We start from the raw sequence: 14,208 nt of genomic DNA on the forward strand, positions 1-14,208 counted from the left end.
GAGCAGGAACATGCTTTTTTTTTGTTGTAATGCAACTGGGAATAAATTAATAATAGTGATATGAATACATGATTGATTCAATTAATCCAAGCAATTAAAGACAGTAAACATATAAAATTAATAAGAAGCTAGACTCAAATAAATCATACATTCACATACTAAAATGCCTCAGTACTTTTTTTTTGTCAACCAGATTTAATTAGCCTGGTTGACAATTTCCTATGGCTGCTTTTTTACATAAACACAAGCATATGCTATTGCACATACTTTATGCAATATTTTCTTCAATTGCACCCTTATTTACAAGCGCGCAAACACACAGACAGACTCAATTATGTCCTGTGCACATTAAGTATGTAGATTTGTATGCTCACATGCCAGCGAACCCTCCCCTGAATCCTGTGGTTGTCTTCATAATTTGCTCAAATGAGCACAGTGCTCAAAGTTATAGATAGATATTAATAAATGGTAGCCCTGGCAACCGTTCCCTGGTAATGTGGAGCAGCACAGGGAGCTACAAGCAATACCTCCACTGACACAGAGCAGCAGAGCTCAGATGGCCTTGCACTCACATCCATAGATCACTGATCTCAGATCAGTTCTGAGAGCAACCCTGTGCAGTCACACACTACATATCCAACTTTACCCACTGTCATCTGTGACTCAGGTAATGCAGCAGTATCATTTGATATGTGTGCCAGTTAAGACCATCACTACTAAGTATCTATGGTGTTAAATTTAGTGGATTGTTGAGGTTAGGTGCTTTTACTTTCCTGTGTAATCAGACAATATATATATATGTATATATATATATTTTTTTTTTTTTTTTTTACCTGCAAAGCATTGTTTCCCATGATAATGACTGTGTCCCTTACTTGCTCACTGTTAGTCTCACGCAGTCAATCATTATCTATAATGTGACTACAGCAGTTACTGTTAAATGCCTAGAGGTGCTGGTACATAAATCATAGATATCAATGCTAGTAGAGACCAAGGACACACAGCATGTGTTGTCCACTTGAAATATGTTATGCGGTGAAAAAGAGAGATAGACAGAGGAAAAGAATGTGCCTACAGAAACAATGTGAAGTGTGCAGAAGAAATCCTTGAGGAGTAACATATACAGTATGACTATGAAGCCTCAGAAGGTTGTGAGCTGTTTCACATAATACAGTCTATCGCTCAACTTCAGTCCACAGTCTCTGAGCAGAGAAAACAGAACCCATTGCACTACACAGCCCCTTTTGTCAACACAGACAATTTTAAGTCCCAAAGTCACAGACTATGAACACAACAATTTCCCTTTAGATTAGATCGATTACTGTGTTTTTGGCATAGACACGCAGACATTTCTCTTTCAGAATGGTAATTGCTGCAAACTTTGCTAAGTATGCCAGATTAAAAACAGGTGGAGGTTTCGTGAAGTTTGCAGCACGTTTGAAGTCAGCTTTTAACATCCAACTCCAAACACTGCGAGGACATATTTTGTCACTGTGACTGAAATGCTCTTTGAATGTTCTTGTAATATACAATGTATCATGCAGTATACAGTTTTCCAAGCTACAAATGGACGTAATGAAAGTTGAAATCATCACGTGCTGCAATAAACCAGACTGTGATGAAAGGAGACAGGAACGTAAAGACAACACATGGAACGGATCACGAAACCGGATGCATGTCATCAGAGTGATCTCATTGACAAGTCAAGCAAATTATATATGTTATGCTTACTGACATATTAGAAATGAATTATGCGAACCGCACGTTTATTCAGTCATTAGATCCGCCCATTAATCTAATGGATATTCCTGGGACTTCATCTGCCAAATAAGTGAGATAACCTCAGATTGTGGGACTTTGAAGTGAATGTGGAGTGGGGCGGGTTTGGAGAAGGTTCCGGCGAGCCATGGGAGCTGTCAGATGCCAGTCAGAGTGACTGATGATTGGAGCTGGTGTTCGATCCCGATGCTGGTCCCTGATCCGTGTAATCAGAACCTGAGAAACGGCGGGATTATACGGGTCAGACAGGGTCAGGAGAGATGGATGTTGAACTTCCCTCTCGGCTGTGCTTAGACATTCAGAGGCAGAGGAGTTTTACATAATCAGCGGGTGGTCTCCGGGGTGCAGGAGTAGAGCTGTACTAACACACACACACACACACACACACACACACACAGAGTCTCACACTCCACACTTACTCAAATACACTCCATGCTGCTCGCACCAGAGGAAGAGACCCCACTGTGTGTCTACTCCTCAGAATTAATGAAGGTATGTGGAAGTGCTCTAGTTAACAGGGAGCGCTGAGCTCAGTGCTCCTCAAAAGAGAATATGGCGCCTGAAGTCTGTTTAAATAAATGTAGGCACTGTCTGTGAAGAAGGTAAAAAGTAGAGCCTAAAACAAGTAAAATTGAAAGGAGGTAAAAAAATAATAATTTCAGATAGGCAAATTAAATGTTGTTTTTAATTTTCTAGGTTTGCAATTTTCACAAGCCTGTTACCAAACAAAAACACTGAATAATCATATTTAAAAGCAAACAATTTTTTTTTATTATCGATAATTTAGGTTCAAGATACAATATATATATATATATATATATATATATATATATATATATATCTTGGCATTCTCTCGATGAGCTTCAAGAGGTAGTCACCTGAAATGGTCTTCCAACAGTCTTGAAGGAGTTCCCAGAGAGATGCTTAGCACTTGTTGGCCCTTTTGCCTTCTGTCTGCGGTCCAGCTCACCCCTAAACCATCTCGATTGGGTTCAGGTCCGGTGACTGTGGAGGCCAGGTCATCTGGCGCAGCACCCCATCACTCTCCTTCCTTGATCAAATAGCCATTGATGCCTTCAGTGTGACTCTACAATTTTCATAGTCATGAAAATAAAGAAAACTCTTTGAATGAGAAGGTGTGTCCAAAATTTTGGTCTGTACTGTATATATATATATATATATATATATATATATATATATATATATATATATATATATAAATTGAAAATTGAATAATATTGAAAGCAAATAATGTGATTTATTTCTAATTGATGTAAATTTTAAAAACAATGTTACAGATTTTGTAATAGGGAGAAAATCATGCATAACAGAATTTGTTGTTGGTCTTTAAACACAGTTAATTAAAATCCTTTTTTACAAAAGTAAACTGAATAGATCAGCGTCAAAAATTATGACACTGTATGATTTTATCTGTTGAATACAGTTGAGAAAGTCAAGACCTCTGAGCTGAGAGAGACCCAAATCCATTCATGATAGGTTCATTTTATGCTTATCAAAATCTAATAGTTTTTACAAAAAAATAAATACATTTGCCTCTAATCATTTACTAAAATATCAGGACACCACAGTATTTGGGAATGTGCCAAGTGTCTTTGATGATTTGGGGTTTGCTGGGTATTTTTATCTACTTTGTAGTAGAAGTGCAATTTATTCTCTTCCTGTGATTGGTCCATCACATTAAATCACATATGCCCTAATAAAACTTCTCTCCCTTCACTACCTTATAAATATTTATGTGAGAGAGAGAGAGGGTGAGGGGTGCTGAAAACAAAGTCAAGCCAAGGGTCTTTTGCAGAGGAAAAGGTGAAAGTGAAGTATCTATTAAAGTCTGCTCTGTTAAATATTTATGGGTCAAGAGTCGCTTTTGGAGATATCAGAAAGCACAATGACAGAGAATAACCTTCCAGACTCGCAAGATAACCTCACAAGGCCTTTGTTCCTCTCTCACACACAGAAAAACTAAAACAAGTGTGTCAAGAACACAAAGAACCAAACAACATTTGTTAAGCTGAAACTCAGATTTTCCCTCAGAAGGCCCTTACGATATATAGAGAGAATGAGAAGCAGCTGGACAATCATCTCATTACAGTATGTTATTTGAAAGTGGGACAAGAGAGAAAAAAGCAGATACTCGTCTGTCCACTGATGAACACAAATAGCTGGTTGACCACAGAATGATTTTGCCGTCTTTATTGCAGTCATAAATTCAGTCTGGTATGAGAGTCATCTGATGTCTCTTTCCCACAGTCCTAAATGGGCATGGTTCAAATCAACACATGTGCATCTGAATGGCTGTTTCGAAATCTAGTGATCTAGAGACTATCTGAATGTAGCCCATCTCTCCCCTGTTTTGCCCTGCAGTGGATGCTTAAGCCACATGAAAAGTGAGTCTCTTCATGTCTCCGGCACCCAGAGTGACACATTCCGATGCTCTGAGAGAAGAGTAGGAGGTGACCTGTCACAGGGTCTGAGTGTTTACCAGGAGGAGGAAACGGCGCTCATTATGTTTATGAATGCGGTCAGTGTGGTCAGCTGGACATGAGGTGTGTCACTGAATATTAACCTACACTGTGGCCAAATGAAACTTTAAAGACATGCACAGATAAACACATTCAAGGACATTTATTAAGCCCTTTAACCACAAGAGGAACAAGGTCAAGCAGAAGCTAAATTTACAAGACTGTTAATGGTTGGAACCTGCTGTGCATTAAGCCAGGACAATACTTTTCATCGAGTGTTTATACTGATATATTCCTATACATATACAGTACATCAGTGTTTTTATTATTAACTAAGCTAAAACGACTGAAATAACTCTCAGTAATAATAAAAAAACATAATTAGATGAAAACCATAAAAATAATGATCTGAAACAAATAAGTACTAAAATGACTAAAACAAAAATGTACATAAAAATAGAGCAACTTAAACTAAAATTAAAATGAAAAGTAATTTTTTTTGTTTTAATCCTATTCAAAATATTAATACATCAAATGTGTGTATGTTTGTGGTGTGTTTGTAGATACCATAACAAAAATGTGATCACACACACACACACACCTATAAATTCCCTTCTATCTCTCACTCTCTTTTTTTTATGGTTATATTTTCAGATTTTTTTTTAATTAATGTTTATTTATTTTATTAAATCTAATGTCTGAAGTCTAGACTATAAAAAAGAATTCACATTCTACTTTGGCAAAGAAGAATCAAATTTATGGTTTCAAGCCCTGCTTAATGTTTTATAACCATGCAGACAAATGACAAAACCATTAATTTTCTTTATTTCTGCATAAATTTGACCTGCACTGTAATCAGATCTTCATCATAAAGTCATAAGAGAATGCAATTAAACAAGTAATGGTTTTCTATCCCCACCTAATTATCAGCCAAAATGAGTAAATCTCTCTGTGGGGAGTTTGTGGATGTCTAAGCTTATCAGCTTATTTAAAGAGGTCATTTGAGGAATCCTAGAAAATGTATGGTCGATTTGATGAAATGTGGCATTTGACCTGGAGAGTTTGAGGACCAGTGAGGTAGTGGGCTAAACCACATCCTAACTGTACGATAACCAAACAGAATGGGCTGATATGAACCAAACAGAATGGGCTGATATGAACCAAATAGAATGGGCTGATATGAAGGCTCATCACATCTAACAGATGCCATTACTGCTCAGAGACCTGTGTGACTTTTTTTCAAACCACACTGCATCTGAAAGCTCCTCCAGACATTAGGGTCACGAGGTCATCAGTGATAAGATGGGAGGAAAAACTAATCTAAATGATACTCAGACTGTACGCAACAGACAAAGAACGGACATGCCATCACTTCAAACGGTAAAACAACAGTCATCTTGGCATCCAAACTGTTCAAAGCTCCACATTCATTCTTGCTTTTCCACTCAATAGTTCACACTTAAGTCTGACAGTTAAATATAACATTCATTCGAAGGCATTGTATTTTAAGGCTCTGGTCAGATGCAAAAAGAAAAAAATAATTCCTTTAGCAACTTTCAAGTGGCATTTATTTCTCAACACAGCTCTAGTGGAAAATCAGAGCCTCTTGCAAAACCCCTAAATGAAGAGCAAGACTCTAAAATCTGACAAAGGCAAAATCCGAGGCATTTTCCAAACAATACACCGCACACCAGACTCCATCAGACTTCCCGGAGTCGATATTCTAAGCCTTTTAATGACGTCCGGCAGCCAGAGCGGAGCGATTAAGTCAGGTGAGTGCCTGTGCGCTACAGGAAGATATCGACTCAGGGGACTTGAAGGAAAACATCCAAACAAGTGAGCGAGCAGGTTGGTAAACAGGAAAACACAGAGAGGAAGGGAGGTCTGGAGTGCATGCTGGTTTCAGGGACAGGGCCGCACTCCAACCGCTACTGTCCTCGCTTCCTATCAGCCGGCTCAAGCTTCCCCTCTCTTTGGCATCCTGTCTCTTGGCTCATTTATGTATGTTTGCATCTCTGTGTGTTAAATGATACGGTAATTAATTGCCTCTTAATTTGTCATTGGACATTTTCCAGTTGAATCACAGAGGATGCTGCAGTACTCTCAGCTGGGGAATTCTGCAGTGCTTCATGGTGACCCTAATCAGACCAACAGCTCAAACACTCACACACACACACACACACACACACACGTCTGAACAGTATGGAGGTTCTCAGATGGCCAAATGGACCCTCCAGCTTGATTAAGGGCAGATATATTTAAATTCTTCTTTTTCTTAAAACCTAATCTTGTATAAGTGATTGCATATCCAAGGGACTAAGCATATTAGCATGACCAACAATAAGACAAAGGTGTCCCTTTGATTCACAATTAACTGGGTTTTATTGACACACCATATGAGGTAGTTTTCATTGTGAAATAGGTTTCTTATTGGAATAATTCCAATCAATAGTCTGCATTGAACCTGGCACAGAGTCTGATCCACATATTCATAGAACAATAATTAGCTTGAAGAGGGATTTGCTTGCAGCCTAACCTGACCTTTGTAAGCTTTGTGAATAATGGCCTGAGACTTCTACTAACAAATGGCACCTGAAGAAGAAAAAAAGTGATTTTCCCCCCTCTAAATTCCATTGGGAGACTTTTGAGTTTTTTCCCAGCAGGCAACAGACTGGACGTAAAAGAGGAACAAGACCCCAGGACAGCCAGTCAAGATGTGACCATGAGACTGGCTGATTATCATTTCGTTTGTGTCTGTGTGTGTGTATGTGTGAGCTTCAAAATGAAAAAACAACAACAAAAAACAAAAACAAAAAAAAAAACATTCACAACAGTGCATTATTGTGACATTTAGTTATTCTCATTCCTTCTGAATTAATTATCTGGACACTATTGGGAAAAGCTGTAATATTTTCTGAACCGAGACATGATGCATTGTTTTAATAAGCTCTAAGGCTTATTATAAAATAATTCAGAAACACTTCACAACAAGGTTCATGTTAACACTTATTAATGAAACAGCTAACACAAAGTAACAAGAATGACCATGAGTAGTTTTACTGCATTTACTATTCTTTGGTAATGTTCCTTGAAATGTTAACAACATTTGAAATCTACATGCACTACTCTAATTTTATGTAATAAAAGAAATATTATTACAAAATAAACTATTTGTTTTCTATTTGAATATATTTAACAAATTAAATTTATTCCTGTGATGGCAATCCTGAATTTTCATCAGCCATTACTCTAGTCATTTTGTCACATTTATTTAAAAAACTGAAATATTTTTCAAGACTTTACTGTCATTATTGGTCAGTTGAAATATACAGTCTCCTTGTATAAATAATTTCTTTGAAAAAACAAACAAACAAACAAATAGAAGTTTTACCCGATAGTGTCTACAAATACATTTTACATTAGTGAATTAATTATAAATAAAAATGAACCTTTAATAAGTTTAACAAATGCTGTACATTTTAATCATTGTAAAGAATTACACAAATATTTTTCCAATGCCTTTGTAGTTTAATTTAAAAAACTTTTTGCCTTTTTTTTTTTTTACAAGAGAAAACATGATGCAGCTTTTACATGGTGCGTTGCATCAATACAAAACACATTCATTGCATTCATTTTGTTGGAAAATTGAGGCCTGCGAGGCAATATCAAACTGGCAGACAGGGACACATTGATTTTGCTCTCCACTGTGAAAGAGCAAATGAAAGTAAGAGACAAATAGACAGACAACAGAGAGAGAATTAAACTGATAGATGGGAATGAAGGCAGAAGGATCAGCCTGACATCTGTCAAACCGTGAGTGTGCATCCCTGTTGACCCATAGAGAAAGGAAGTACAGACACTGACACGCATATACTGTACACACTTCAAACACACGGCCAGACTGCTAGTTCTGACCTCTCTAACACTTTCTTTCAACTCATCTTGTGACAAACTATTTTTAGGCCATTATATTCCTGCATTTCACCTTTCACTTGCCCATTTAGCATTAAAAGACATTAAAGGTGCACTCCCTTCAACTAGCCTTCTAATTCAACAATTTGGTACGCAAATGCAAATGCAATGTTGATTTTAGATTAAAATACAAAATACATTTGAAGCGTGTATGGAAAGGTCATTGGCAGATTGGTAAAGACATTCCGTGTGTGGGGTGTTTACTTTCAGGTTTTGTGGCCTTGAGGGCTCCTCAGAACTTGCTAGGTTGAAGTAAACTGCAGTACAAATGGGCCGTGGCAGATTGCCGCAATGCTCCATCTTTCTTGTAGAGGCTGGAATGCACTGATTAAAGTTGATTGAAGCCTTTCAGCTCAGAGACTCTCAGACAGACGCTCACGCAGAGTCCATCACATCATGTTTAAATCAGAACAATTAAGTCTGCATGAGGCTGAGGTACGATCTAACCTGCTCTTCTCTATCATCCCGAGAGCCTTGTGGTTACTCAGAAGGGAGCAGTTCTCCATAAGTCTCCTGCTAATGGACAAATGGTCAAAGCGGATGACCAGTTAACATAAGTGTCCCTCTCATGCCTGACCATGTGTTTCGGCTAGTTGATTCATGATCTCAACCTGCAGTCTCTTAAAGATTAGCAAAACAAGATAAATGCAAAACCAAAAATAGCAGAGATTTCACAAGTTATGGGGATTTCTGAACCGTTGGGCGTCGTATGAATGAAGGAGGAAAAAGAAAGTTGTGTCGTGGGAATACAGACACCCACTGAGAAAGCTGAGGCCATCACAGACATTTTCCTGATTGTACATCTAACCTTTCAGCACCTCCTCCTGTGGCCTGCACACATGACAAGGTTGCCAGGTCTGTGTGAAAAAGCCCATTGATCAACACAACCAAACTATAACTCAGCTCAAACCCTTTAAAGCTTTTTCAAATCATTCGGCCATGTCAAAATTCAATACACTTATTTTCAAATGTGCAATATGTTTAAAAGTCTGGGATATATATATATATATATATATATATATATATATATATAAGAATTTAACACCAGAACAGTCCATTTTCATTAAAAATCACCGGCTTGGCAACCCTGGAAATAACCTTTAGCTGCATGGTAAAGACAAAGATGCACATCACCTCAGTGACCTTGACTAAAGTTAGGGATGAAGAGAGGATGTGCGCACCATGAGAACATTGCCCTGCACTCAAACAAACACAGGCCTCTGCTTCTGTTCTGCGAACATACACTGACAAACACAACCATCAGTCAATACATCTGCTCAGACTGTGAATCAGAGTTTCACTAGAGCATGACAAACTCAAAACATTATGAGTAGATAATGACTTTACCACAGTTATGATCTCTAGTAGCTAAAATGCATTCTGGAAAAAATAAACCATCTAGATCATCACAATAATACTGGGCTCCACAAGTCTGAGATCACATTAAATATTTGGCATTAAATACAGTTTATAATTTAAATCTGAAATTCATGTTTCAGCTTTTAATTCAAATTGCTGTTATATTATTATTTGTAATGAAAGATTTGTATTAAAACAGAACAATTATTATAGAAAAATGATCAATGGTCTTGGAGTTTAAAGTTTTAGTTCAAACAAACCATTCTGGTCAGTTCTTCTGAGCTTCCTAAAAACAGAAATAAACAAAACAAATGAGGGAAAATGACCCTACAAGTTTCCCTTGATCTCTTGGCTAAAGCTTCAAGGTATAAATGGCTGGGAGAGATGTCTACTCTACGAGTGCTCAGAATGAGCATATTTTAGGCAAAAAAGAAAAAAAAGAAGTCCAATGGATCTTCAGCAGCTTGTGTCTTTGCACTGAGGCTAACTGCAATGACTCTGCTGTGTTTATGACATGAAAACCCCGCAGCTGGACTTAGAAAGCATAATGAAGCTCTTCATCAAAAAGATGAGTTTGGAACTGTCACCGAATTGATCCATGTTTCATCTCTTTCTCATGAGAGCTGCGTTCAGCCTCTTTCTCATAATCACATCAGATTCAAAACATAAATGGACCGAGAAAAAGAGCTTAATAAAGTGCCGAACATTAACACAGGAAATCATGAGAAGAAAAATATGTTCTTCTGCTCTTAAAACATAAGAGTGCAGTAACAGTTTATAAAACACTCTAGCCTGAAAAGAGTGGCCCACAAGAAGAAAGGAAGAAAAATAATGTGTGACAAGAAAGGCAAAAATATGTGAGAACAATTTTGTAACACAGTCTCTAAACTACCAGACAAAAATTTTTGGACACACTTTCTCATTCTAATAAGTAACACAAATGGAAGTATGCAGTTATTCCATCTGGGATGCTTTTTAATCTGTATGAAAAAAAAATGAATGTATGCTACATGGCTACTTGTTGACTGGTTTACCTTGGTTCAGAATTAATAGAAATAATAAGTATAATTACAAAAAATATTCTAGTTTTATTTAAAATATGTAAGCAACTATGTATTTTATTCAACAAAATAATTTAAACTTTTATTAAAAAAAAAAAAAAAACCTCATCTCATTATTTTTTTGTACTATTTTATGAGTTGGAAATTCTGTATTAGAATGATTTGATTTCAATGAAAATTTTATTTTTTATAACAAAACTAAGCATTAAGGTCCATTCCTAAACCTAACCCTCAATGTGGTATAAGCAGGTCGTACAAAAAATTTATAAATGAGGTAAACAACTTTGCCAATAATTTACCATACCATAAAAAAATAGCTGCAAATTGCCATAAAATAGTTTTTTGAAAACCATGAGCAAAATTTTGGTCTGGTATGATTAATAATATATTATCAGCTATACTGTAGTACAGGTGCATCTCAGTAAATTAGAATATCGTGGAAAAGTTAATTTATTTCAGAAATTCAACTCAAATTGTGAAACTCAAGTCTTTGGTTTTTTTAAATGCCAAGATCTCAATAAATTAGAATACCTCATAAGCAGGGGAGTCGGACTGGGGGTAAAACCAGTACTGATTACCAGGGCCCCAAAGGAAGAGAGGGCCCTTGAAAAGGATATATGGAATATCTATTTTCAAGGGGGGGTCATTAGGACTTTCTATGCATAGGGCCCGGGATCTTGTGCAGCGCCCCTACTCATAAGACCAATAATAATAAAAAAAATGTTTGGGAATTGTTGGCCTTCTGGAAAGTATGTTCATATACTGTACATGTACTCAATACTTGGTAGGGGCTCCTTTTGATTTAACTAATTGATTTAATGGCTAATTTGATTTAACTTGATTCACTAATGGGGAGGGTTAATCAACCAATAATGACTTACTTTTCTGGATTTTTTGAGTAAACAAATCCTTTAAGAAGGTTAATAGCATATAGCTGACAGTCATTAAACTGTACTTCGAACCAAGAAATCAAGACCAAGTCTCAATCAACCATGAGCTGCTCAGACATCTTTGAGTTTGTGAGGGATGCCAGTGTGCTTTTCTCTCTCCAGCCCAGGACTTCTGTCAAGTGTCCTCTTTGCTCATCGTGTCACCAATTATGCATTCTGCTGCCACTGAAGCACTGCTGGCAGCGCTATTCTACTGTCAAGGACATTCAGTCTGGCCTCTGTCAGATGGGGCACTTGTCAAGCTGCCAGTGCACTCGGTGACACTACCCTTCAGAGCACACTGTCAGCTGGCCGCAACGAATTAATACATAAACCAAAACCACCCATGAGTGTTACACTCCGGTTATCATGGAGAGACAACCTCATGGTCTCTCGCTTTGAGCCGTCAAAACAATTGAATTAGATTAAGCATACAGGTGTTTATATTGATGATTAACAGCATGGGCATTCAAACAATGCTGACATTCCTGGCCATTTCCTCAACGCACACAGTGCGGCTTTAAGGGTCTTCGGCTGCCTGCATACTTTCCAGATCTTGCATCCTCTTTATCAGTGCAGAGATTCCACAGGTCTGGATGGACAGCAGGTGTGAGGCCCAGGCGGACTTTCCAAGGATGTAAAGTCAACAGAAGACCCATAACTGCTCTTCCCTTACATCTGAAAACAAAGGGACTGGAATTCAGGAGGATGCATACTTACATGCATGTGATTTTAAAGATAGGGTCCTCTGTGCTGCATCCTGACCGGTGTGCCAAGATATTGTTTATATTCATTCAGGGGAAGTTTTTCATCTGCTTGAGATAAACAGATAACTGTATTAGTCTAAGAGGGCTCTTCTACTGATGTCCATGAGAAACAGACAGCAAAAAACAAAAGAGAAAAAAGAACAATTGAGGATAGAGATAATAAATTAGACTTGATTTACACATATAGAGTCTAAATATTATCATTTTACATTTTATTTTTTATTATAACATATAAAAAGCTCATCTAGATGGATGTCTTTGTCTGAGGTTTACAGCGTCTCACGCCATGAGCGCTGGAAATCTATCTCAAGACTTGCACTTCTATTCTATTCTGTTGTGCTCCGCCTAGCTGTCTTTGTTTATAAATATATACAAATTAGCTAATCTGGCTGTTCCAGTTCCGTGAAGATGAAGGAACATTTGTGCACATGGAAGTACTCCAGTGTGTTTAATCACATTTAAAATATCACCATGGTGATTATGAGAGATGGGCTTAAAAGCAGAAATTACACATAATTGGCTCTTTCTCCACATGAATGCTTTCTCAGAAGGCAAATGACACTGGGCCAAACAAATAAGCCCACAGCATGCATAAATGGCTGTGATGACAGCAGAAAAGCCAATTCACATTTACAGCATATTTAAGTAAATGTATTGAATGTTGATTCTGAGTTGGAAAGAGCAAACTCATTCAAATCAAAGCTTTACGCCACAGGATGTAAACACCAACCCAAAAAAGAATTATTAATGGAGCACTTATGTTTTTTTTTTTTTGGCCAGGAGTTTGAAAAAGTATTGTAGACAAGTAAACTCCAGGAAAAACAGCATGGTTTGAATATTGGACTCTGGACTGCAAGGTGCTGATTAACAATAACAAATTACAGTGGACGACAAACTTTTCTCAGTCCAACAGGAACTGAACTTCTGGAGTTTGAAACATTGTTATCGAGTAGAGAGGAATGATTTCCTTAACTACTTTAAACAATAAATAAATAAACAAATACAGGGTTATGCTGACAAATACAGAATTGCACATTATTGAGATATGGATTCAAACATCATTTCTACCGACTAAATGCATTGCCTTAATTTATAATATAGGATTGAAAAATATTAATTTTGTTTTTAAAATATTATAAATATTTAAATGATATACACTCCCCTTCAAAATCTTCAGCGAGTCAGTGAGATTTTTTTTTTTTTAAGCTGTTCTTTTTAAAGCTGTTCTTTCTATCAAAGAATTATGAAAAACGTATCATGGTTTTACATTTACAATAATAATAAATGTTTCTTGAGCAGCACATTAGAATGATTTCTGAAGGATCCTGTGACAGTAAAGACTGGAGTAATGACTGCTGAAAATTCAGTTTTGCTATCACATGAATTTTTATTTTATTTTATTTGTATTCGGTTAGAAAAACAGTTTTTTTTCCCCACTGTGTTAATACTTCTGTATTTTTCATCAAATACATTTTTCAAAAGCTTTGAGAAGGCATGCTGACATCAAACTTTTGAACGGTAGTGTTAGATTATTCTATTTATCATTATATATTGTATAATTAATAAAATAATATTAAATTCAAACATTTTAGTTATATTTAACAAAAATAATATATTCGTTTTATTATTCTAAATTTATTATTTTTCCAAATAATCCTCGTCCTGAGAGATTGATTTGATATGTTTGTGTTTCTACTGCTTAGTTACTATCAATTTAATAGTTAAAGGGTCTAATGAAGTATTGAAACATCTCAGCTTCCTGTTTGTGTTCAAGATGTCAACCTTGTGCATGTTCACCTCAGCCTCGGCCGTGTTGTCACAGTGTTTCAACAGACTGTGTTGACTGATGAGTCCATTACTG

At 36.7% G+C, this 14,208-nt stretch overlaps 1 pseudogene; it reads right to left on the bottom strand.

Annotated features, from left to right (window-relative positions):
- Positions 1–12,239, bottom strand: part of LOC113058036 (xaa-Pro aminopeptidase 2-like) — a 28,605-nt pseudogene extending 16,366 nt beyond the window's left edge.
- Positions 12,240–14,208: the final 1,969 nt, after the last annotated feature.

This window comes from Carassius auratus, chromosome 39 (genome assembly GCF_003368295.1).
Source record: "Carassius auratus strain Wakin chromosome 39, ASM336829v1, whole genome shotgun sequence".
In the NCBI taxonomy this organism is placed as follows: Eukaryota; Metazoa; Chordata; class Actinopteri; order Cypriniformes; family Cyprinidae; genus Carassius; species Carassius auratus.